Source organism: Pseudophryne corroboree, chromosome 7, assembly GCF_028390025.1.
Source record: "Pseudophryne corroboree isolate aPseCor3 chromosome 7, aPseCor3.hap2, whole genome shotgun sequence".
In the NCBI taxonomy this organism is placed as follows: domain Eukaryota; kingdom Metazoa; phylum Chordata; class Amphibia; order Anura; family Myobatrachidae; genus Pseudophryne; species Pseudophryne corroboree.
The window spans coordinates 44,695,218-44,720,455 of record NC_086450.1 but is presented as its reverse complement, the minus strand read 5'-3'; the positions used below and the strand labels follow the sequence as shown (position 1 = coordinate 44,720,455).

The window sequence follows — 25,238 nt, the reverse complement described above, 5'->3', positions numbered from 1 at the left end:
AAAGGGGCTGTAATGGTTTCCATTTCACAAAACAAAGGCGCGTCGTCTGCATGTTGTGGGAGTGCCTAGGCCACTGTCTCCGTCTTCTGACCCCAATGGCTGAGGCGGCTGGTCTGCGCAACCTCAGGGTTACTCTGCCGGCTGATGGTGTCGCATATTGATCACACGTGCATGTATGAGAGGTCTACTTATACCGGATGCCTCCTGCTGCATACATATGTAATTATCGCAGCAACTATGCTTTCTACAACCGTCCCTGCGTCCGGCCCAAAGTATTTGTTACCCTCCAATGCAGTGTATTGTACTGTGTCGTACAGGTCCAATCTTTATCAGCCTTCCAGTAAAATATTGATTACATGCCAATCTCAGCTGGGAGGGGACAATGCAATGGAATTAATGCACCTTCACAAATTGCTACAAACAGCAGGTTTTCAGTCTCAAAGAAAAAAAGGAACACGCAGTAATTTATATTAGTAGCTGTTATATAATCAGGAGAACTCTTAGGTGTGTCTGGTAAAATATTTACTGTATGAGGGAGTGAGCACTACTAGGTGTACCCAGACCGAGCCTGCAATACAGAAGCTGAGGTGACATATATGTCTGCAATGCTCCATTAAATACAGCCGCGCCCCATCTCTCGGCTTTCACAGAAACAGCTCCACCCTCTCACTGGTGACATCACTACGTTTTATGACATACCTGTACTTAATGTGTTTCTGCTGTCAAAAGCAATTAACCCTGTTAGATGTTGGTATACTTGCTTTGTATGTGACAACTATTGTAGATGTTGTCCCAAGTGCTTTTTTTTCTCTCTTTCCTCCTCTCTTTCTTCAGCTCCTTTTCTTCTCCTCTTTCTTCCCTCTTACTCCATCACTCTCATCCCCCTCATCTGTTTATTTCTCTTATCAGCACTTGATTTTATTATATAGATTATCCTTAGCTTTACCTTATTTAATTTATATTGTTACTATTGTAATTTCTCTGACGTCCTAGTGGATGCTGGGAACTCCGAAAGGACCATGGGGAATAGCGGCTCCGCAGGAGACTGGGCACAAAAGTAAAAGCTTTAGGACTAGCTGGTGTGCACTGGCTCCTCCCCCTATGACCCTCCTCCAAGCCTCAGTTAGATTTTTGTGCCCGAACGAGAAGGGTGCAATCTAGGTGGCTCTCCTGAGCTGCTTAGAGTAAAAGTTTAAATTAGGTTTTTTTTATTTTCAGTGAGTCCTGCTGGCAACAGGCTCACTGCATCGAGGGACTAAGGGGAGAAGAAGCGAACTCACCTGCGTGCAGAGTGGATTGGGCTTCTTAGGCTACTGGACATTAGCTCCAGAGGGACGATCACAGGCCCAGCCATGGATGGGTCCCAGAGCCGCGCCGCCGTCCCCCTTACAGAGCCAGAAGAGCAGAAGAGGTCCGGAAAATCGGCGGCAGAAGACGTCAGTCTTCAACAAGGTAGCGCACAGCACTGCAGCTGTGCGCCATTGCTCTCAGCACACTTCACACTCCGGTCACTGAGGGTGCAGGGCGCTGGGGGGGGGCGCCCTGAGACGCAATAAAAACACCTTGGATGGCAAAAAATGCATCACATATAGCTCCTGGGCTATATGGATGCATTTAACCCCTGCCAGAATACATAGAAAAACGGGAGATAAGGCCGCCGATAAGGGGGCGGAGCCTATCGCCTCAGCACACTGGCGCCATTTTCCCTCACAGCTCCGTTGGAGGGAAGCTCCCTGGCTCTCCCCTGCAGTCACTACACTACAGAAAGGGTTAAAAAAGAGAGGGAGCACTAATTAGGCGCAGTATAAACAATACAGCAGCTATAAGGGGAAAAACACTTATATAAGGTTATCCCTGTATATATATAGCGCTCTGGTGTGTCCTGGCAAACTCTCCCTCTGTCTCCCCAAAGGGCTAGTGGGGTCCTGTCCTCTATCAGAGCATTCCCTGTGTGTGTGCTGTGTGTCGGTACGTTTGTGTCGACATGTATGAGGAGAAAAATGATGTGGAGACGGAGCAGATTGCCTGTAATAGTGATGTCACCCCCTAGGGGGTCGACACCTGAGTGGATGAACTGTTGGAAGGAATTACGTGACAGTGTCAGCTCTGTATAAAAGACAGTGGTTGACATGAGACAGCCGGCTACTCAGCTTGAGCCTGTCCAGACGTCTCATAGGCCGTCAGGGGCTCTAAAGCGCCCGTTACCTCAGATGGCAGAAATAGATGCCGACACGGATACTGACTCCAGTGTCGACAGTGAAGAGACAAATGTGACTTCCAGTAGGGCCACACGTTACATGATGGAGGCAATGAAAAATGTTTTACACATTTCTGATAATACGAGTACCACCAAAAAGGGGTATTATGTTCGGTGAGGAAAAACTACCTGTAGTTTTCCTGAATCTGAGAAATTAAATGAGGTGTGTGATGATGCGTGGGTTTCCCCCGATAACAACTGATAATTTCTAAAATGTTATTGGCATTATATCCTTTCCCGCCAGAGGTTAGGGTGCGTTGGGAAACACCCCCTAGGGTGGATAAAGCGCTCACACGCTTGTAAGGGCTCTACCCTCTCCTGAGATGGCCGCCCTTAAGGATCCTGCTGATGGAAAGCAGGAGGGTATCCTAAAATGTATTTACACACATACTGGTGTTATACTGCGACCAGCAATCGCCTCAGCCTGGATGTGCAGTGCTGGGTTGGCGTGGTCGGATTCCCTGACTGAAAATATTGATACCCTAGATAGGGACAGTATATTTTTGCCTATAGAGCAGTTAAAAGATGCATTTCTATATATGCGTGATGCACAGCGGAATATTTGCCGACTGGCATCAAGTCTAAGTGCGTTGTCCATTTCTACCAGTAGAGGGTTATGGACACGACAGTGGTCAGGTGATGCGGATTTCAAACGGCATTTGGAAGTATTGCCTTATTAAGGGGAGGAGTTATTTGGGGTCGGTCTTTCAGACCTGGTGGCCACGGCAACAGCTGGGAAATCCACGTTTGTACCCCAGGTCGCCTCTCAACATGAGAAGACGCCGTATTATCAGGCGCAGTCTTTTCGTGGACAAGCGGGCAAAAGGTTCCTCATTTCTGCCCCGTGACAGAGGGAGAGGAAAAAGGCTGCAGAAATCAGCCAGTTCCCAGGAACAGAAACCCTCTCCCGCCTCTGCCAAGCCCTCAGTATGACGCTGGGGCTTTACAAGCAGAATCAGGCACGGTGGGGGGCCCGTCTCAATGAATTTCAGCACGCAGTGGGCTCACTCGCAAGTAGACCCCTGGATCCGTCAGGTGATATCTCAGGGGTACAAATTGGAATTCGAGACATCTTCCCCTCGCCGTTTCCTAAAGTCGGCTTTACCGATGTCTCCTTCTGACAGGGAGACAGTTTTGGAAGCCATTCACAAGCTGTATTCCCAGCAGATGATAATCAAGGTACCCCTCCTGCAACAGGGAACGGGGTATTATTCCACACTGTTGTGGTACCGAAGCCGGACGGCTCGGTGAGACCGATTCTAAATCTAAAATCTTTGAACACTTACATACAGAGGTTCAAATTCAAGATTGAGTCACTCAGAGCAGTGATTGCGAACCTGGAAGAACTACATGATGTCTCGGGACATCAAGGATGCTTACCTTCATGTCCCAATTTACCCTTCTCACCAAGGGTACCTCAGGTTTATGGTACAGAACTGTCACTATCAGTTCAGATGCTGCCGTATGGATGGTCCACGGCACCCCGGGTCTTTACCAAGGTAATGGCCGAAATGATGATATTCCTTCGAAGGAAGGGAATTTTAGTTATCCTTTACTTGGACGATTCCCTGATAAGGGTAAGATCCAGGGAACAGTTGGAGGTCGGTGTAGCACTATCTCAGGTAGTGTTGCGGCAACACGATTGGATTCTCAATATTCCAAAATCGCAGCTGGTTCCGACGACTCGTCTTCTGTTCCTAGGGATGATCCTGGACACAGTCCAGAAAAAGGTGTTTCTCCGGGAGGAGAAAGCCAGGGAGTTATCCGAGCTAGTCAGGAACCTCCTAAAACCGAGCCAAGTCTCAGTGCATCAATGCACAAGGGTTCTGGGTAAAATGGTGGCTTCCTACGAAGCAATCCCATTCGGCAGATTCCACGCAAAAACTTTCCAGTGGGACCTGCTGGACAAATGGTCCGGGTCGCATCTTCAGATGCATCAGCGGATAACCCTGTCACCAAGAACAAGGGTGTCCCTCCTGTGTTGGTTGCAGAGTGCTCATCTTCTAGAGGGCCGCAGATTCGGCATTCAGGACTGGGTCCTGGTGACCACGGATGCCAGCCTGCGAGGCTGGGGAGCAGTCACACAGGGAAGGAATTTCCAGGGCTTATGGTCAAGCCTGGAGACATCACTTCACATAAATATCCTGAAGCTAAGGGCCATTTACAATGCTCTAAGCTTAGCAAGACCTCTGCTTCAAGGTCAGCCGGTGTTGATCCAGTCGGACAACATCACGGCAGTCACCCACGTAAACAGACAGGGTGGCACAAGAAGCAGGAGGGCAATGGCAGAAGCTGCAAGGATTCTTCGCTGGGCGGAAAATCATGTGATAGCACTGTCAGCAATTCCGGGAGTGGACAACTGGGAAGCAGACTTCCTCAGCAGACACGACCTCCACCCGGGAGAGTGGGGACTTCACCCAGAAGTCTTCCACATGATTATAAACCGTTGGGAAAAACTCGACAGGTATTGCGCCAGGTCAAGGGACCTTCAGGCAATAGCTGTAGACGCTCTGGTAACACCGTGGGTGTACCAGTCAGTGTATGTGTTCCCTCATCTGCCTCTCATACCCAAGGTACTGAGATTGATAAGATGGAGAGGAGTAAGCACTATATTCGTGGCTCCGGATTGGCCAAGAAGGACTTGGTAACCGGAACTTCAAGAGATGCTCACGGAGGATCCGTGGCCTCTACCTCTAAGAAGGGACCTGCTCCAGCAAGGACCCTGTCTGTTCCAAGAACCGCGGCTGCGTTTGACGGCATGGCGGTTGAACGCCGGATCCTGAAGGAAAAAAGGCATTCCGGATGAAGTCATCCCTATCCTGATCAAACCCAGGAAGGATGTAACCGCAAAACATTATCACCGCATTTGGCGAAAATATGTTGCGTGGTGCGAGGCCAGTAAGGCCCGACGGAGGAAATTCAACTTGGTCGATTCCTACATTTCCTGCAAACAGGAGTGTCTATGGGCCTGAAATTGGGGTCCATTAAGGTTCAAATTTCGGCCCTGTCAATTTTCTTCCAAAAAGAACTAGCTTCAGTCCCTGAAGTTCAGATGTTGTAAAAGGGGTACTGCATATACAGCCTCCTTTTGTGCCTCCAGTGGCACCTTTGGATCTCAATGTAGTTTTTGGTTTCCAAAAGTCACATTGGTTTGAACCACTTAAATCTGTGGAGTTAAAATATCTCACATGGAAAGTGGTCATGCTGTTGGCCCTGGCCTGGGCCAGGCGCGTGTCAGAATTGGCGGCTTTATCCTGTAAAAGCCCTTATCTGATTTTCCTTTCGGACAGGGCGGAATTGAGGACTCGTCCTCAGTTTCTCCCTAAGGTGGTTTCAGCGTTTCACCTTAACCAACCTATTGTGGTGCCTGCGGCTACTAGGGACTTGGAGGACTCCAAGTTGCTAGACGTTGTCAGGGCCCTGAAAATATATGTTTCCAGGACGGCTGGAGTCAGAAAATCTGACTCGCTGTTTATCCTGTATGCACCCAACAAACTGGGTGCTCCTGCTTCTAAGCAGACTATTGCTCGTTGGATTTGTAGTACAATTCAGCTTGCACATTCTGTGGCAGGCCTGCCACAGCCAAAAATCTGTAAATGCCCACTCCACAAGGAAGATGGGCTCATCTTGGGCGGCTGCCCGAGGGGTCTCGGCTTTACAACTTTGCCGAGCAGCTACTTGGTCAGGGGCAAACACGTTTGCTAACTTCTACAAAATTGATACCCTGGCTGAGGAGGACCTGGAGTTCTCTCATTCGGTGCTGCAGAGTCATCCGCACTCTCCCGCCCGTTTGGGAGCTTTGGTATAATCCCCATGGTCCTTTCGGAGTTCCCAGCATCCACTAGGACGTCAGAGAAAATAAGAATTTACTTACCGATAATTCTATTTCTCATAGTCCGTAGTGGATGCTGGGCGCCCATCCCAAGTGCGGATTGTCTGCAATACTTGTACATAGTTACAAAAATCGGGTTATTATTGTTGTGAGACATCTTTTCAGAGGCTCCTCTGTTATCATGCTGTTAACTGGGTTCAGATCACAGGTTGTACGGTGTGATTGGTGTGGCTGGTATGAGTCTTACCCGGGATTCAAAATCCTTCCTTATTGTGTACGCTCGTCCGGGCACAGTATCCTAACTGAGGCTTGGAGGAGGGTCATAGGGGGAGGAGCCAGTGCACACCAGCTAGTCCTAAAGCTTTTACTTTTGTGCCCAGTCTCCTGCGGAGCCGCTATTCCCCATGGTCCTTTCGGAGTTCCCAGCATCCACTACGGACTATGAGAAATAGAATTATCGGTAAGTAAATTCTTATTTTTTGGGACGTCCTCACCATTTCTCCTTTACAGTCGTTTTTTTCCACCTTTCTGTATGCGGCATGTGCATTCCTGTGTGCCTTTTTTCTTTCTTATATACCGTTATACAGTTTTGGTTGTGGATAACGGGGGTAATTCAGACCTGATGGCTGTTGTGCGAATTCGTTTTGCGGCCGTTTATTGATCGACTGCGCATGTGCACGGATCACAGTGCACGTGTGCGGGGCCAAACTGAGAAGAAATCCTGCAACTTTTTTGATCGCTAGGCATACGCAAGTGGGTGTTTGGGTGTGGTAACTGGCCGTTTTCTGAGAGTGTCAGGAAAAACACAGGCGTACCCAAGCGTTTTCAGGGAAGGTGTGTGATGTCAGCTCTGGCCCCAATCAGCCTGATTCTATTGCACTGTAAGAGTAGGTGCACAGACTGCACAGACTGGAAAAATCATTAGATGGTCAGTGAGTTGCGAACAGATTTGCAGCTGACCGGCGTTCGCAGAGATTTTTGCAAGGCGTACGCAGACTTGCACAGGGCTGGTTTTTATTCTATCTGGACAGCGACTATCTGATCGCAGATCTCTGCAAATTCGCAAAGGAGTGATCAGGTCTGAATTAGGCCCAATGTTACAGTGTTGTTATTGAAAGATTTCCTTTTTTTCTGTCCATTTTTGCTTTTTCACTTTTTGAGACATCCTCACTTTTTCTCTTATATTCTCACCTTTTCTCTTATACAGAGTGTTTTTTTCCCCCTTTCTGTATGTGGACTGTGAATTTCTGTGTGCCTTTTTCTTTTCTTCTATACTGTTACACATTTTTGGTTGTGGATACAAGGCCGTAAGAAGGGCTGTGCGTTGCTCCAGCCACGCACCCTGCAGCCTGTACAGCTGCTGAGAGAGCCCTTAGGACACTCCAGTCAATGCCTTGACACCCCCGTGGGCGCAGTTTTATGACGGCATGGGTTCAGGGGGAGGGGGTGGCCATGGCACAGAGTGCGCTGAAGCCCTGTGTGGATAACATTTGTGACATTGTTATTGGGTGCTTTTTTGGAGTGTCAAAGTTTTTGGAGACAGGCAGATGTGTGTATATCAGAAACCTCTGGAACTGTCATCACTGACACAGGTGTAAAGGGTCAGAGTTGAGACCAACTGTCTATAAAGTTCAAAGTGATGACATCATTTTTATCACTCTTCGACTTTAATTATATATTTATGTGTTTGTAAAAGAAAAAATGCTGTTTTGCTGTTTTTGCATTTCTTGACTGCAATGTATTCATATCACTCTTCTAAAGAGACAACGCAACCATTTGAAAGTTTAGGGGGGGGAAATAATAAGCAATGGTTTCCAGTCAAAACGATTGATTTACCGATTTTACTGTTCTTTCATTCTCCTCACTAATTACATTCCATTAAGACCCTCAATCCCTGCATTATCACACAATTAGATGCACAAACCTAGAATCCTTACTCAGCGAGATTTATATTGTCTTTCAAGTACTGAGCACGATCTTAATGCAGAGCTCAGGCGTGATTTATCTAAAAATAAGTGTGTGAAAATTTACCTTGGGCAAAAATAATTAAGAAGCCACTATTCCTCACTAATGGACTTATCCAGAGACCCAAATGTAATAGCTGGCGAGGTGCGGACAGCCGCAAGACTTAGTTGATGTTTAGAATTAAAGCAGCAACTTGTTTTAAGGCAAAAACAACCTGTTTTATCCTTTAAAAAAAAATCCCTTTTAACTCCAGTGGCTGAATTGTAAAAATCTCACCGCTGCAGGTTATTACATTTGGCTTACAAGCGAATAGACATTTTGTTTGCATCTTATGCAGGCCATACGTTTAACCAGCAATTCCCAGATTTCCCTGTCCAATCCAGCCATCCAATCCACTGATAGGCGGACTCCAATGAACGGCGATTTCTCAGGGGATTTGCAAGTGCATGCTAAAAATCCCAGATTATAAGCAGATGGAGAGTGGTAATGTGGCCGCAGAGATTCGTGCAACTCTGAATTTTGCACGCAATACCGCAATGAAAATATAACCAGCAACACTAACAGAGAATTGGGCTTCACTTTGAATAAGCACGAAAAAATAATTAAACAAAGCAAAAAGGAATAGTTAAAAGTATATGATCATTACAAAACATAAAATCAATCTTAAAAGTATTCACCATTGAAAAAATGCTTTTTCTAAATTTCTTTATTTGAAATGGTCAACTGAGAGACGGTAATGCCTAGAGAACAGGCAATGAGACCATAATTATCAGGGCGATTTATCAAACAGACAGCATTGCAATTTACAATTGGGAACAAAAAGTATTTAAACAATAGTGGGTAGCAACAGACACACAGAGAGGTATGAGGGGGTAAGAAGGCCCTGCTTGCAAGCGTGCAATCTATAGGTTCTAAATTTAGCACATCTACGATCAGGTCTGAACTAGGCTCCATGATCTCTATGCAGGATGAGAAGCACTACCAGATGATGGTCCCTATGCAGGATGAGACCGATTACCAGATGATGATCCCTATGCAGGATGAGAAGCACTGCCAGATGATGAGCCCTATGCAAGATGAGACCGATTACCAGATGATGATCCCTATGCAGGATGAGAAGCACTGCCAGAGGATGATCTCTATGCAGGAGGAGAAGCACTGTTAGATGATAATCCCTATGCAGGATGAGAAGCACAGCAAGATGATGATCTCTATGCAGAATGAGAAGCACTGCCAGATGATGATCCCTATACAGGATGAGAAGCACTGCCAGATGATAATCCCTATGCAGGATGAGAAGCACTGTCAGATGATGATCCCTATGCAGGATGAGAAGCACTGCCAGATGATGATCCCTATACAGGATGAGAAGCACTGCCAGATGATGATTCCTATGCAGGATGAGACCGATTATCAGACAATGATCCCTATGCAGGATGAGAAGCACTGCCAGATGATGATCTCTATGCAGAATGAGAAGCACTGCCAGATGATGATCCCTATACAGGATGAGAAGCACTGCCAGATGATGATCTCTATGCAGAATGAGAAGCACTGCCAGATGATGATCCCTATACAGGATGAGAAGCACTGCCAGATGATGATCTCTATGCAGGATGAGACCGATTACCAGATGATGATCCCTATGCAGGATGAGAAGCACTGCCAGATGATGATCTCTGTGCAGGATGAGACCGATTACCAGATGATGATCCCTATGCAGGATGAGAAGCACTGCCAGGGGATGATCTCTATGCAGGAGGAGAAGCACTGTTAGATGATGATCCCTATGCAGGATGAGAAGCACTGCCAGATGATGATCTCTATGCAGGATGAGAAGCACTGCCAGATGATGATCTCTATGCAGGATGAGAAGCACTGCCAGATGATGATCTCTATGCAGGATGAGAAGCACTGCCAGATGATGAACCCTATGCAGGAGGAAAAGCACTGCCAGATGATGATCCCTATGCAGGATGAGAAGCACTGCCAGATGATGATCTCTATGCAGGATGAGACCCACTACCAGATGATGATCTCTATGCAGGATGAGAAGCACTGCCAGATGATTATCCCTATGCAGGATGAGACCGATTACCAGATGATGATCCCTATGCAGGATGAAAAGCACTGCCAGATGATTATCTCTATGCAGGATGAGAAGCACTGCCAGATGATGAGCCCTATGCAGGATGAGACCGATTACCAGTTGATGATCCCTATGCAGGATGAAAAGCACTGTCAGATGATGATCTCTATGCAGGATGAGAAGCACTGCCAGATGATGATCTCTATGCAGGATGAGAAGCACTGCCAGATGATGATCTCTATGCAGGATGAGAAGCACTGCCAGATGATGATCTCTATGCAGGATGAGAAGCACTGCCAGATGATGATCTCTATGCAGGATTAGAAGCACTGCCAGATGATGAACCCTATACAGCATGAGAAGCACTGCCAGATGATGATCTCTATGCAGTATAAGAAGCACTGCCAGATGATGATCCCTATACAGTATGAGACCGATTACCAACTGATGATCCTTATGCAGGATTAGAAGCACTGCCAGATGATGATCTCTATGCAGGATGAGAAGCACTGCCAGATGATGATCCCTATACAGGATGAGAAGCACTGGCAAATGATGATCTCTATGCAGGATGAGAAGCACTGCCAGATGATGATCTCTATGCAGGATGAGAAGCACTGCCAGATGATGATCTCTATGCAGGAGAAGAAGCACTGTTAGATGATGATCCCTATGCAGGATGAGAAGCACTGCCAGATGATGAACCCTATGCAGGAGGAGAAGCACTGCCAGATGATGATCCCTATGCAGGATAAGACCCACTACCAGATGATGATCCCTATGCAGGATGAGAAGCACTGCCAGAGGATGATCTCTATGCAGGAGGAGAAGCACTGTTAGATGATGATCCCTATGCAGGATGAGAAGCACTGCCAGATGATGATCTCTATGCAGGAGGAGAAGCATTGCCAGATGATGATCTCTATGCAGGATGAAAAGCACTGCCAGATGATGATCTTTATGCAGGATGAGAAGCACTGCCAGATGATGATCCCTATACAGGATGAGAAGCACTGCCAGATGATGATCTCTATGCAGGATGAAAAGCACTGCCAGATGATGATCTCTATGCAGGAGGAGAAGCACTGTCAGATGATGATCTCAACAGTCTTTGCTTGGGGTTATTGGCTGACTAGAAACTTGACATCTGGTAATTTTACCTGACCACTGAACTAGTAAGAACCCATCAACCTCTTGATGGTTGATGGGTTCTCACCATCAGTAAGAGTAAATTGATGTTAAACCATTGAGTCTATGCTCATGTGCAGACAGCATCCATGTTTAAGCATAATGGGGCCGACACACACCATCGGGTGATCAGCGAGCCATGTTTAACATCGGTGGTATCCCATGAATAGCGAAACCATTCACTGTCAGGTCATCAATGGTCGATTGCCAACCCTACACTGAATCACTGAAATCTGACCTTTCAACTGAAGTCAACAGAGCCACAACACGGAGACAATGTGCACTACTGATGACCTTACACTTGGCCTGTATTAGGACATTCCCCGTTTTGCTGGGGTCAAGGGATCGGAGAAGTTCAATATGTAGGACAATCTCAATTCCCTAATTTGCGACAGAAAAAATGTTTGGAACCATCGAGTCAGGGATTTTTAACCTGTAGACATCGATCATCAGGAAGCACGGGACATTGGTGCCGTAGATGTATGGCCCGCATAACTCTTACCTCATTGTGACATTGTTACGACTAATTATAAATAGCTACATGGCAATGAAACTGCCCATCCCACCACAGCCAGAGAGAACGGACAGATAACTCAAATGACTATAACCTGTATGACTAAGGGGATCAATGGAGAAGTTGGCCATGGCGACCAATCAGCACTGACATAACATTTATAATTTGCATACTATAAAAGTATACAGAGCAGCTGATTGGTTGCCATGGGCAACTTCTCCACTTGCTCACTTCTCCACTTTTATCACTTCTGAGTACATGTCCCCCTAAGTAACAAAAGTACAACAAAAAAATGATTGTAACCTACATGATGTGCATTGCAATTGCAAGACACACATGACTATTTAGAAGACATTAAAACCAGGATATCTATCAAGGTGGGTCAGTGGTATTAATCTCCTCAGGAAAGCAGCCTGCCATGCCAGCACCCCAGAGCAAGAACCCAGCGGCTGCCCTGACTGAGACAGGTAATCAATTGTACTAGCTGGCAGTCACAAAGCCACCTCACTCTCATCAGGACAAGCTGTAGATAGTGCAGTAATGAGATCATATCTTGAAGTCACAGATATATATCAGTGCAGTACAATGCTGTCTAGCACTCACTAACATAAGCAATGCAGCTCGTAGCTTCAGAGGGGGACAGGAAAGCACTTTAATAAGAGATGCAGAATTCAGGGGAGAAAACCACAAATAGGTCATTTCCACAAGCAGCATTTCAATGATTGGTGCACTCTGGAAACAGGAGCGTTCTCCTAATAAGTATTCTATATTCTAGTGCTGCAATCTGAATGTCCTGGACATTGCAATCCTATCACGGTTGCTCTGAGTCACACACAGCTTTGTATGTAAGCGATTTTTCACACACTCCACGCGCGTCCCGGACTGCATACAGATCTCTGAAAATGTACGCACGAGGCAAGAGCGGGAAGCATCTCAGCCGCCTCTGCGGACGCTCTATGAACGGGGCGCTGCATTTGTAAAGATGCATATGAATGCTAATGCTCACAGTTGGTTTACGTTCTTATTATGTTTTACTGAGAATATGGCTTAAAAGCTTCTATTCACAAGGCCTGATTGAGAGTTGTACGCATGCACATGCCGTCGCAGCTGCGATTCAGTGCCTAAATCACGTCTTTAAGGAATTGGCCAACTGCAAGGAAGTGACTGAGCAATTCCGTGTAATGAAAATGCAAATGCAGCAGGAGGCGTCTGTAGGTGATCAGACGTCTCCTGTTAGCATTTACGAGCTCCGAGTGCTGAGTCTGAGGACGCAGCCTCGGATCACCATGGCGCCCATCGGTTGAGATTCACAATGCTTTTGGGCATCGGTTAGTCTTCATAAGCTAAACCATACTCAGGCTGGCCATGGGATCTGGGCACCCAGGTCCAGTAAGTCTGTATCCATCGACGCAGACTCTGGACCCGCCATGCTAGCAAAATGGGGGCTGCGAGCGATATCGCAAGACCTGATCTGCAAATCCATAGACCTTACACCACAGTTGAAGCAAAAATATGCAAATGACGCAGGAGACGGTATTTGCATTGAGATGCCCGTTTGTGTTTGAAGACGCAGACATAGTTGTGCAGCATGGCCGCAGGAAATAAGGTACTGGAGCCATTGTACTGGAACACAGCAGCAAGTTGTACATGCCCCCAAAAATGGTTGACAGCCAATGACAGATAGTTGTGTCATCAATGGTGGAGAACCAATAGTTCTCCACCATCGATGGTACACATCCCCCCAATGTTTTTTTTTTTTCCTCTTAATGCCAGGACACAGAACCTAGCTTTGCCTCCTGGTGAATCTATGAAGCCCCTCCCCCTGGTTATGATTGGTTGATAGGCTAGTATGTCATAGAGCAGTGAAGCCATCGGTGGGTGAAACCATTGATGATTTCCCTGCGAACAGGTTTATAGCATCGATTGTAACAACTGATGGTACCATCAGGTGACCATTGATGGTAAACCTCCAATGACCATCCCTACGACTTATACAAATGAGCAGTACAATAAAATAGCTCTACATCATTAAAAATCGACATTGTCCGTCTCTGAATCGGGCGCAAAAACAGAATTACAATGATCATTTTTCACTGACAATATTTATTTGATATATATAGAAGTATAAATGGGAATAACTTAATGGAGTATAGATCATGGGGCAAATGGAATAGCCTGCAAGCTGCAGACATCAGCAAATTCCTAGCTCGTCCGGCTGACCTTTTAAAGTAGCAATCATTTAAAAGGAAAAGCCAGGCTGGGTGTAGTAGCCTGCAGTTCACAGGCTATTACATGGACCCCCTTGTCTGCATAATTTTCATCTTATCAATGCATTCAATTAACTTTACCGTTCACCTGCATCCCTCTAAGTACAGCTACAACAAAAAAATTGTCAGGGAGCTTACCAGTGTTTAATTAAGCATCCAGCGCTGTGTCCAGCAGGAGAGGTATCTGAAATCAGACAATAAACAACATCATTACTCACGCCTCAGGTCTACGGAACACTCTGCTTTTGTCTTTGTGGAAGGGAAGGAAATGTTACTTCTGTGACAGTAGGGTACCAAGCAGTAACGATGAGACAGAACAATCTCGACACAGTATACTCAAACATGCCAATAAACTCAAATTTAAGGAATGTATTGTTGGAAACGCCTTGGCTACGTCTACATGGAACATGAAATTATATAGGAAAATACTTTAACATCATTTCCCATGCTCCGTCACGTTCCCCACCGATAAGATTTTCAAGAAAACTACTACAGATAAACTTACCCCCGGCAGGGCTCTGTGCCCCTTTTCATTTGCCAGGCCAGGCCTGAACAACCTGTGACTCTCTAGCTGCTGTGAAAGTACAAGTCCCAGCATGCTTTACCAGCTGATCGGTGGGAGGGTATGCTGGGATGTGTAGTTTCACAACAACTGAAGAGCTACAGGTTGACCAGGCCTGAACTACAGATGGATCCATGTTTATCTTGGCCTTTAATAGGATTAAGTGAGCCAGGACAGTCAGACTTAATCCCCTGCTGTAATGACTTAATCCCTTGCTGTATTGTTCTCTGTATTGTATTGCAGCTGAGAACAATAGATGAAGGGTTTATGCTAATACATCATGGTGTGCCTAGGCGCAGCAGAGATGTCAAGATAAATGTGGACCCATCTGTAGGCGTTGATAACATGCCCTTCATCCTTCAAGAAATAGCCCCCACAGAGATATTGGCGGTGATATCACAGTCCGGTCCTTAGAATCGTAAGCATAGAGGAGCCTTGCACCATCGATTGCAAAACCATGTTAAATGATTCCCTGCATAAATATAACATGTACAATTGCACACGGTTTGTTCAGCTGCAGATCTACAGCTTTTAGCTTGATTAATGCTACATAAGGCCCAGACGCGGGGCTGCAGAACTTATCGTCCTATAACATCATGGGGAATTTCTTCCAACTAGAACAAGACTAGGACGTCAGTGTCTGGCCCGCCTGCCACTACTATTTCAGACAAAGCAAGACAAAATAAACCCTTTCCCTATCTAACTGCCCACAGCACACCGTGGGGCCTACTTATCAAATTACAATTATCAGGTCTAGAACCCGATAATTAATATGCCCCATGATTGGCCAACCACTCAGACTTCCTGGAGAAGCCCCACCTGCCTTCTTGCAAACCCCGCCCATTTACCTGCTGTAGAAACTTGGTTTAAGATGAAGCATAGCTTGTTTATATGGCTAATCCAATGTGGTTACAATCCCATAATAATTGAGTATTGTGTCCAGCATTTTGTATTTCATTAGGTGTACTATGACGGTCAGTAAAGTATATACAGTACATCATAGAATGCAGTATTTGCAGAGTCTGACCTGCTTTCCGGGTGTACATGGGGACTCATAATTTGGAACACTCCCAGGGTAGCTGCTTTGAATCTCACAATTATTATTGTTATTATTATTATTAGATTTTATTTATAAGGCGCCCCAAGTGTTTCGCAGCACCGTACAGAGGACAGTACAGGGAGACAAAACTTAGCATTACAGTAAATAAATAACAGAAATAGAGTACAGGTAACAAAGAGCACCACAATTCTCAGAACATAATACAGCTTAGATGTAAGTGGCAAGGGAGTAATCATTGTACTACTTGGGGCTGGCGGCCATAGATAGAGATGAGCCTTTACCAGCAGGAGAAAAAGCAGGTAAAGATGGTTGCTGAGTGAAATGTGTCGAGAAGAAGGCTTAGACAACAAGAGGAAAGAGGGCCCTGCTCTGAAGAGCTAACAATCTAGTGGGGAGGGACGACAGACAGATGACATGAGGTGGAAGCAAGCAGAAGGAAGCCTGATGGCAGTATGCAAGCAAAGCAGAGATGTGCAAGGCGTGGGGCAGGGGGATGGAGGAGCAGCCTAAGGACTAGGTTATGCATCGGGAGGGTAAGCTTTGATAAATAGGTGGGTTTTCAGTGCCCGTTTGAAGCTTTGCAAGGTTGGGGAGAGTCTAATGGAAAGTGGGAGCGCGTTCCACTGAAGGGGTGCAGCACGGGCAAAATCTTGAACTATATTGCTGAAATGTTGGTACTTTCGGCAACCCAGAGGATAGTACATTTGTCCTGTTGTCTCGGTGAACCCTAAAGCACCACAATCCCCATCATGTTATGTTCAATGGCTGATTACATGATTTGTTTGCGTATTCAATATGCCTCTTCCATAAAAATTAACTTATAATGCCAAGCGAAGAAGTGTATCTGGTGAGAGCTTTGTATATTGGGGGTCATTCTGACCCGTTCACTCGCTGCGTTTTAACGCAGCAGAGCGAACGGGTCCCTACTGCGCGTGTGCCGGCGCCGTAGCGCGCCGGCGCATGCCAGATAGCCGAAGGCCGTAGCAGGGATGCGATCGCCTCTGCCTGATTAACAAGCAGAGGCGATCGCTGGGTGGGAGGGGGCAGAACGGCGGCGTTTGGCCGCCGTTTCGTGGGTTTGGTCCGGCCAACGCAGGCGTGGCCAGACCAAACGGGGGGCGGGCCGCAGCGGCTGCGTGACGTCACACGCAGCCGCTGCGGGCCGGGGAGCGATGTGTAGCTCCCGGCCAGCACGCTAAAGCTGCACTGGCCGGGAGCTACTCTTGAAGTGCAAAGGCATCGCCGCTGTGCGATGCTTTTGCACTTCTGCGAGGGGGGGGCGGCACGGACATGCGGGGCGGACTTGCCCTGTGCTGGGCGTCCCCCCACATGTCAGGGAGGATGATCGTAGCTGTGCTAAATTTAGCACAGCTACGATCAACTCGGAATGACCCCCATTATGCAGAAAAAGAAGAATCATATTATGCAGTAAAACATATTTAGAACCGAAGTCTCACTGGAAATGCCAGGCAGTCGGCATTTATAATACACACCGACGGAATGACTGCATACAGGGGAAGCCTTATTAGTAAATAATAAATGTAGACACTGAAACGAGAAGTTGGCTGGAGGTCGTGGGAAGATTAGTGGTCTCAGCTAACCTCAAACCACACTGGGAATTAAAGGGCACTTCTGAGAAATTCCGAGTTTTATCTTCCCACTTGGTTTAAACTTAGAACATACAACCTGTTATGTACAGTATCTGTTGTTTTCTTATAAGACTCTGTAAAGCAACCTTACAATAGTGACTTTCCATAAAATGAGCATCATTGCCTGAAATAAATCAGATACATATACAGATAAAATTAACAAATATTTGGCAGATTTTTTTTTTACTAAAAATCATCATGTCTAGGAGAGACATGTTGTTTGAGAGAGATAATACGGAAAGAGATAAAGGGATCTATTTACTAAGCCACAGGTTCTCAAACTCGGTCCTCAGGACCCCACACGTTGCATGTTTTGCAGGTCTCCTCACAGAATCACAAGTGAAATAATTAGCTCCACCTGTGGACCTTTTAAAACGTGTCAGTGAGTAATTAATACACCTGTGTACTTACTGGGTTACCTGCAAAACATGCACTGTGTGGGGTCCTGAGGACCGAGTTTGAGAACCACTGTACTAAGCCTTGGATAGAGATAAAGACATAGGCCCTCATTCCGAGTTGTTCGCTCGGTATTTTTCATCGCATCGCAGTGAAAATCCGCTTAGTACGCATGCGCAATGTTCGCACTGCGACTGCGCCAAGTAACTTTACTATGAAGAAAGTATTTTTACTCACGGCTTTTTCTTCGCTCCGGCGATCGTAATGTGATTGACAGGAAATGGGTGTTACTGGGCGGATACACGGCGTTTCAGGGGCGTGTGGCTGAAAACGCTACCGTTTCCGGAAAAAACGCAGGAGTGGCCGGGGAAACGGTGGGAGTGCCTGGGCGAACGCTGGGTGTGTTTGTGACGTCAACCAGGAACGACAAGCACTGAAATGATCGCACAGGCAGAGTAAGTCTGGAGCTACTCTGAAACTGCTAACTCGTTTGTATTCGCAATATTGCGCGTACGTCGGTCGCAATTTTAAGAAGCTAAGATTCACTCCCAGTAGGCGGCGGCTTAGCGTGTGTAACTCTGCTACATTCGCCTTGCGAGCGAACAACTCGGAATGAGGGCCATAGGGCGGGATGTACTAAACAGAAAATGCGGTAAACTCCCTGTTTACCGCATTTTCCTGATGTACTAAGCCCCGGCCGCCAGGTCAGCGCCGCGGCGGGGTACGCCAGCTTTAGCTGGCGTACGTCCATAGAAGCCTATGGGCTTCTCTCCGCGGCGCTGTGTGAGGGATCCGATCGGATCCCTCCCAGCATGCCCTGCGGCCGCCCCCGTCACCCCGCGCATGCGCAGACTGACTTCTGAGGCCGAATCCCGGAAGTCAGGCTTCGGCTGCGCATCGCGGAGGACAGCTCTTATCGGAAGAGCTGTCTTCCGCAATGCTGATCGCATATGTTAGTACATATGTGATCAGCATCGTGGCGCAGGGCGGCGATGTACATTAGTACATCCCGCCCATAAAGTCGCTGGAGATAAAGTACCAGCCAATCAGCTCCTGTCATTTTTCAAACATACTAAGCAGTGATATGAGCGGAGAAGTGAGCATGTGGAGAATTTGCCCCATCAACCAATCAGCAGCTCTGTATCATTTTCTAGTATGTAAATTATAGATGTTACTTCAGTGCTGATTGGTTGCCATGGGCAACTTCTCCACTGGCTCACTTCTCTGCTCCTATCACTGCTTAGAACATGTCCCCCACAGCCTGTGACATGGCAGTTAGGAGCCAATTGGCTGGGTCTTTATCTCCAGCAACTTTATCTCCATCCAAGGCTTAGTAAATAGACCCCAAAATAGCAACCAACCAGCTTCTGTAACTTGGAGAGAGATAATATGGACAGAGATAAAGTACCAAATAACCAGCTTCTGTAATACTACAGGCTGTGCTAGAAAAATGGCCGCTAAGTTGACACCCATAAACGCCTTCCTCCTGTCAATCTTCTTGCGATCGGCTGTGCGAATGGATTCTTCGTTAAATTCATCGCCCAGCAACAATCCGCTTTGTACCCATACGACGCGCCTGCACATTGCGGCGCATACACTTGCGCAGTAGTGACCTGATTGCTGCACTGCGAAAAACGGCAGCGTGCGATCAGGTTGGAATGACCCCCATGGTTTTGCCCAACTGCTAACAAATTTGCTGCTACGATCGGGTCTGAATTAGGCCCTGTGTATGGGTGCACACCGAGCCAATATAACTGCTCGGATCAGAGCGTTTATTGAATTGGAATCAGACACTGATTGGTTGGTACTTTATCTCTCTCCAAGATTTGATAAATCTTCCCCTTAATCTTCTAAAGAGATTTTGTCCATAGCAACTGATCCGATTCTTGCTTCAGTTTCTCTAACAGAGGGGCAGATGTATTAACCTGGAGAAGGCATAAGGAAGTGATAAACCAGTGATAAATGCAAGGTGATACACGCACCAGCCAATCAGCTCCTAACTGTTCATTTACATATTGGAGCTGATTGGCTGGTGCGTGTGTCACCTTGCACATATCACACTGGTTTATCACTTCCTTATGCCGTCTCCAGGTTAATACATCTGCCCCAATGTCTATAAAATGTTAGCTAAAATGTTTGATAAATCTGCCCCTTAGAATTATTGGTGCAGATGTATTAACCTGGAGAAGGCATAAGGAAGTGATAAACCAGTGATATGTGCAAGGTGATAAAGGCACCAGCCAATCAGCTCCAATATGTAAATTTACAGTTAGGATCTGATTGGCTGGTGCGTTTATCACCTTGCACATATCACTGGTTTATCACTTCCTTATGCCTTCTCCAGGTTAATACATCTGCCCCATTGTTAGGCCGATCTTTCCGGTAGGGGTCACCCTTCGCTAAATTCACTTCTGTATGGTTGCACACACCAGCGGCGGTGTGCATGGTACCTGCTCACCTTGGCAGATGGGACAGTCCTAATTTTAGGGGATTGTCCCACTGTCCTACGGGCGGGAATACAGGCAACATTAGTTTTAAATGCATACAAAGTCACATATGAAGTGCAACAGAACTTGGCATGAGAAAATGCTGCAGTTGCTGCCTCCTGTCGCTTCGTACACAGATTCAGTCGCTCACAGATGTACAAATGTCGTACATCCACTTGATCAGTGCCAACTAGAAATGTAGTTTTATCACCCTCAGCTGTATTATGGATGTGAATAAGACGCCCATTTAGAGTGAAAAAGACGGGACCTGGTGCCAAGGAGGCCTCTTTGGCGCGACTGAAGCCACAGGGCATCAGGACACATTTGTAAGTTGGTAGGTAGGTATGTTAAACTGTACATCATATACCATCCTGTGCATACTCCCAACAGTTCATTGTTATGTAAGTCTCTCCCAGGTTACTACGGCAACAATGGTGTTGTCAAAATTGCGTTGTGATACGTGGCTGCACAGGGGGAGAGTACGGAGCGTGCAGCATTGACTATGGAAAATATTATATTTCACTACTATACACGTAACTTTTAAAATATTTTTACTTTCAATTTTTACTGACAGCTAGCATATTTTACTGACATATTAATAAGCTGCTTCAATTCTGTCTTGAAGTATAAAAACACAATGAGGGATATGTATCAAGCCATGGAGAAAGATGAAGTGGAGGGACATAACGTACAAGCCAATCAGCTCCTATCTGACATTGACAATTCGTTCTTTATCTCTCTCCAACGTTTAGTACATCTCCCACTATGTACAACAAAAATGACTACAGAAGGGATTGCTACTGAATGCCATGTCAGGATGGCTATATAACGCAAGAAAAATATTATAAAAGGTAGTTATTGATTAAATAAAATTACTATATATATATATATATATATATATATATATTTTTTTTTTTTTTTTTTTGTGGTCTGATTATTAATGTTTACCACTATCTTATTATTCTTACTGGAGGAAAAACTGCAGGGGGGGGGGAGGGTAGCCGGATGGGGCATTAAGTGACATTTTTAATGTCACTTAACGGGATGTCACATTAAAGAACTGTTTTTAATGTCACTTTGGCAGCCCTTCTGTTCCTATACTGCAATATACAGCGGCAATGAAATAAATAGATGGTATAAATAGACAATTCTGTAAATGAGTTTCTCTACCCTCAGTGGTGAAGGATGCTGTTCCGGCGCACGCTCATTGATAATCACAGTATTTCTCTAACGTCCTAGTGGATGCTGGGGACTCCGTCAGGACCATGGGGAATAGCGGCTCCGCAGGAGACAGGGCACAAAAGCAAGCTTTTAGGATCACATGGTGTGTACTGGCTCCTCCCCCTATGACCCTCCTCCAAGCCTCAGTTAGGTTTTTGTGCCCGTCCGAGAAGGGTGCAATCTAGGTGGCTCTCTTAAAGAGTTGCTTAGAAAAAGTTTTTAGGTTCTTTATTTTCAGTGAGTCCTGCTGGCAACAGGCTCACTGCATCGAGGGACTTAGGGGAGAGAATTTCAACTCACCTGCGTGCAGGATGGATTGGATTCTTAGGCTACTGGACACCATTAGCTTCAGAGGGAGTCGGAACACAGGTCTCGCCCTGGGGTTCGTCCCGGAGCCGCGCCGCCGACCCCCTTGCAGATGCTGAAGATTGAAGAGGTCCGGAACCAGGCGGCAGAAGACTTTTCAGTCTTCCTCAGGTAGCGCACAGCACTGCAGCTGTGCGCCATTGTCTGTCAGCACACTTCCCACAGCGATCACGGAGGGTGCAGGGCGCGGGGGGGGGCGCCCTGGCAGCAATGTAGAATACCTGTATGGCGAAAAATACATCACATATAGCCCTTGAGGCTATATGGATGTATTTAACCCCTGCCAGACTTCACAATCTCCGGAGAAGAAGCCCGCCGAAAAGGGGGCGGGGCCTATTCTCCTCAGCACACAGCGCCACTTTCCCTCACAGAAAGGCTGAGGGGAAGGCTCCCAGGCTCTCCCCTGCACTGCACTACAGAAACAGGGTTAAAACAGAGAGGGGGGGCACTGATTTGGCGATATACATATATATTAAATGCTATATGGGAGGAACACTTATATAAGGGTTGTCCCTGTATAATTATAGCATTTTGGTGTGTGCTGGCAAACTCTCCCTCTGTCTCCCCAAAGGGCTAGTGGGTCCTGTCCTCTATCAGAGCATTCCCTATGTGTGTGCTGTATGTCGGTACGTGTGTGTCGACATGTATGAGGAAAATGTTGGTGAGGAGGCGGAGCAAATTGCCTGTAATGGTGATGTCACTCTCTAGGGAGTCGACACCGGAATGGATGGCTTACTTATGGAATTACGTGATAATGTCAACACGCTGCAAGTGGGTTGACGACATGAGACGGCCGGCGAACAAATTAGTACCGGTCCAGGCGTCTCAGACACCGTCAGGGGCTTGTAAAAACGCCCATTTACCTCAGTCGGTCGACATAGACCCAGACACGGACACTGATTTCAGTGTCGACGGTGAAGAAACAAGCGTATTTTCCTTTAGGGCCACACGTTAAGGGCAATGAAGGAGGTGTTACATATTTCTGATACTCCAAGTACCACAAAGAAGGGTATTATGTGTGAGGTGAAAAAACTACCTGTAGTTTTTCCTGAATCAGATAAATTAAATGAAGTGTGTGATGATGCGTGGGTTTCCCCCGATAGAAAATTATTGGCGGTATACCCTTTCCCGCCAGAAGTTAAGGCGCATTGGGAAACACCCCTCAGGGTGGATAAGGCGCTCACATGCTTATCAGAAAAATATCCTGAAAAGTATACACACACATGCTGGTGTTATACTGTGACCAGCGATCGCCTCAGCCTGGATGTGCAGAGCTGAGGTGGCTTGGTCGGATTCCCTGACTAAAAATATTGATACCCTTGACAGGGACAGTATTTTATTGACTATAGAGCATTTAAAGGATGCATTTCTATATATACGAGATGCGCAGAGGGATATTTGCACTCTGGCATCAAGAGTAAATGCGATGTCCATATCTGCAAGAAGATGTTTATGGACACGACAGTGGTCAGGGGATGCAGATTCCAAACGGCACAAAGATGTATTGCCGTATAAAAGGGGAGGAGTTATTTGGGGTCGGTCCATGGGACCTGGTGGCCACGGCAACTGCTGGAAGATCCACCGTTTTTTACCCTAAGTCACATCTCTGCAGAAAAAGACACCGTCTTTTCAGCCTCAGTCTTTTCGTCCCTATAAGATATCTGCCCAGGGATAGAGGAAAGGGAAGAAGACTGCAGCAGGCAGCCCATTCCCAGTAACAGAAGCCCTCCACCGCTTCTACTAAGTTCTCAGCATGACGCTGGGACCGTACAGGACCCCTGGATCCTACAAGTAGTATCAAAGGGGCACAGATTGGAATGTCGAGGCGTTTCCCCCCTCGCAGGTTCCTGTAGTCTGCTGTACCAATGTCCCCCTCCGACAGGGAGGCAGTATTGAAAACAATTCACAAGCTGTATTCCCAGCAGGTGATAATAAAATTACCCCTCCTACAACAAGGAAAGGGGTATTGCTCCACACTATAGGGTGGTACTGAAGCCAGAAGGCTAGGTGAGACCGATTCTAAATCTGAAAAATTTGAACACTTACAAGGGTTCAAATCCAGATGGAGTCACTCAGAGCAGTGATAGCGAACTGGGAACAAGGGGACTATATGGTGTCCCGGGACATCAGGGATGCTTACCTCCATGTCCCAAAATTTGCTTTTCTCACCAAGGGTACCTCAGGTTCGTGGTACAGAACTGTCACTATCAGTTTCAGACGATGCCGTTGGAGTGTCCAAGGCACCCCGGGTCTTTACCAAGGTAATGACCGAAATGAGGATTCGTCTTCAAAGAAAATGGACGACCTCCTGATAAGAACAAGGTCCAGAGAACAGTTGGAGGTCGGAGTAGCACTATCTCAAGTAGTTCTACGACAGCACGGGTGGATTCTAAATATTCCAAAACCGCAGTTGTTCCGACGACACGTCTGCTGGTCCTAGGGATGATTCTGGACACAGTCCAGGAAAAGGGTGTTTCTCCCAGAGGAGAAAGCCAGGGAGTTATCCGAGCTAATCGGGATCCTCCTAAAACCAGGAAAAGTGTCAGTGCATCATTGCACAAGAGTCCTGGTTAAAAAAAAAAAAAAAAAAAAAAATGGTGGCTTATTACGAAGCGCTTCCATTCGGCAGATTTCACGCAAGAACTCTTCAGTGGGATCTGCTGGACAAATGGTCCGGATCGCATCTTCAGATGCATCAGCGGATAACCCTATATCCAAGGACAAGGGTGTCTCTCCTGTGGTGATTACAGAGTGCTCATCTTCTAGAGGGCCGCAGATTCGGCATTCAGGATTGGATGCTGGTATCCACGGAGGCCAGCCTGAGAGGCTGGGGAGCAGTCACACAGGGAAAAAATTTCCAGGGAGTGTGATCAAGTCTGGAGAATTCTCTCCACATAAATATACTGGAGCTAATAGCAAATTTGTAATGCTATAAGCTTAGCAAGGCCTCTGCTTCAAGGTCAGCCGGTATTGATCCAGTGGGATAACATCACGGCAGTCGCCCACGTAAACAGATAGGGCGGCACAAGAAGCAGGAGGGCAGTGGTCAAAACTGCAAGGATTTTTCGCTAGACGGAAAATCATGTGATAGCACTGTCAGCAGTGTTCATTCCGGGAGTGGACGACTGGGAAGCAGACTTCCTCAGCAGGCACGACCTCCACCCGGGAGAGTGGGAACTTCATCGGGAAGTTTTCCGCATGATTGTGAACCGTTGGGAAAGACCAAAGGTGGAAATGATGGCGTCCCGCCCGAACAAAAAACGGGACAGGTATTGCGCCAGGTCACGAGACCTTCAGGCGATAGCTGTGGACGTCCTGGTAACACCGTGGGTGTAACAGTCGGTGTATGTGTTCCCTCTTCTGCTTCTCATAACCAAGGTATTGAG

At 46.7% G+C, this 25,238-nt stretch overlaps 1 protein-coding gene across 11 annotated transcripts in view; it reads right to left on the bottom strand.

The window, feature by feature from the left end:
* The window catches only part of MAP2 (microtubule associated protein 2), a 360,999-nt gene that overhangs the window by 304,485 nt on the left and 31,276 nt on the right, over window positions 1-25,238 (bottom strand). For all 11 annotated transcript variants that reach the window (XR_010181865.1, XM_063933123.1, XM_063933121.1 and 8 more), the window contains exon 2: window positions 14,251-14,296. The gene's annotated coding sequence lies outside the window, so the exon portion shown is untranslated. The remainder of the gene's footprint in view (window positions 1-14,250; window positions 14,297-25,238) is intronic.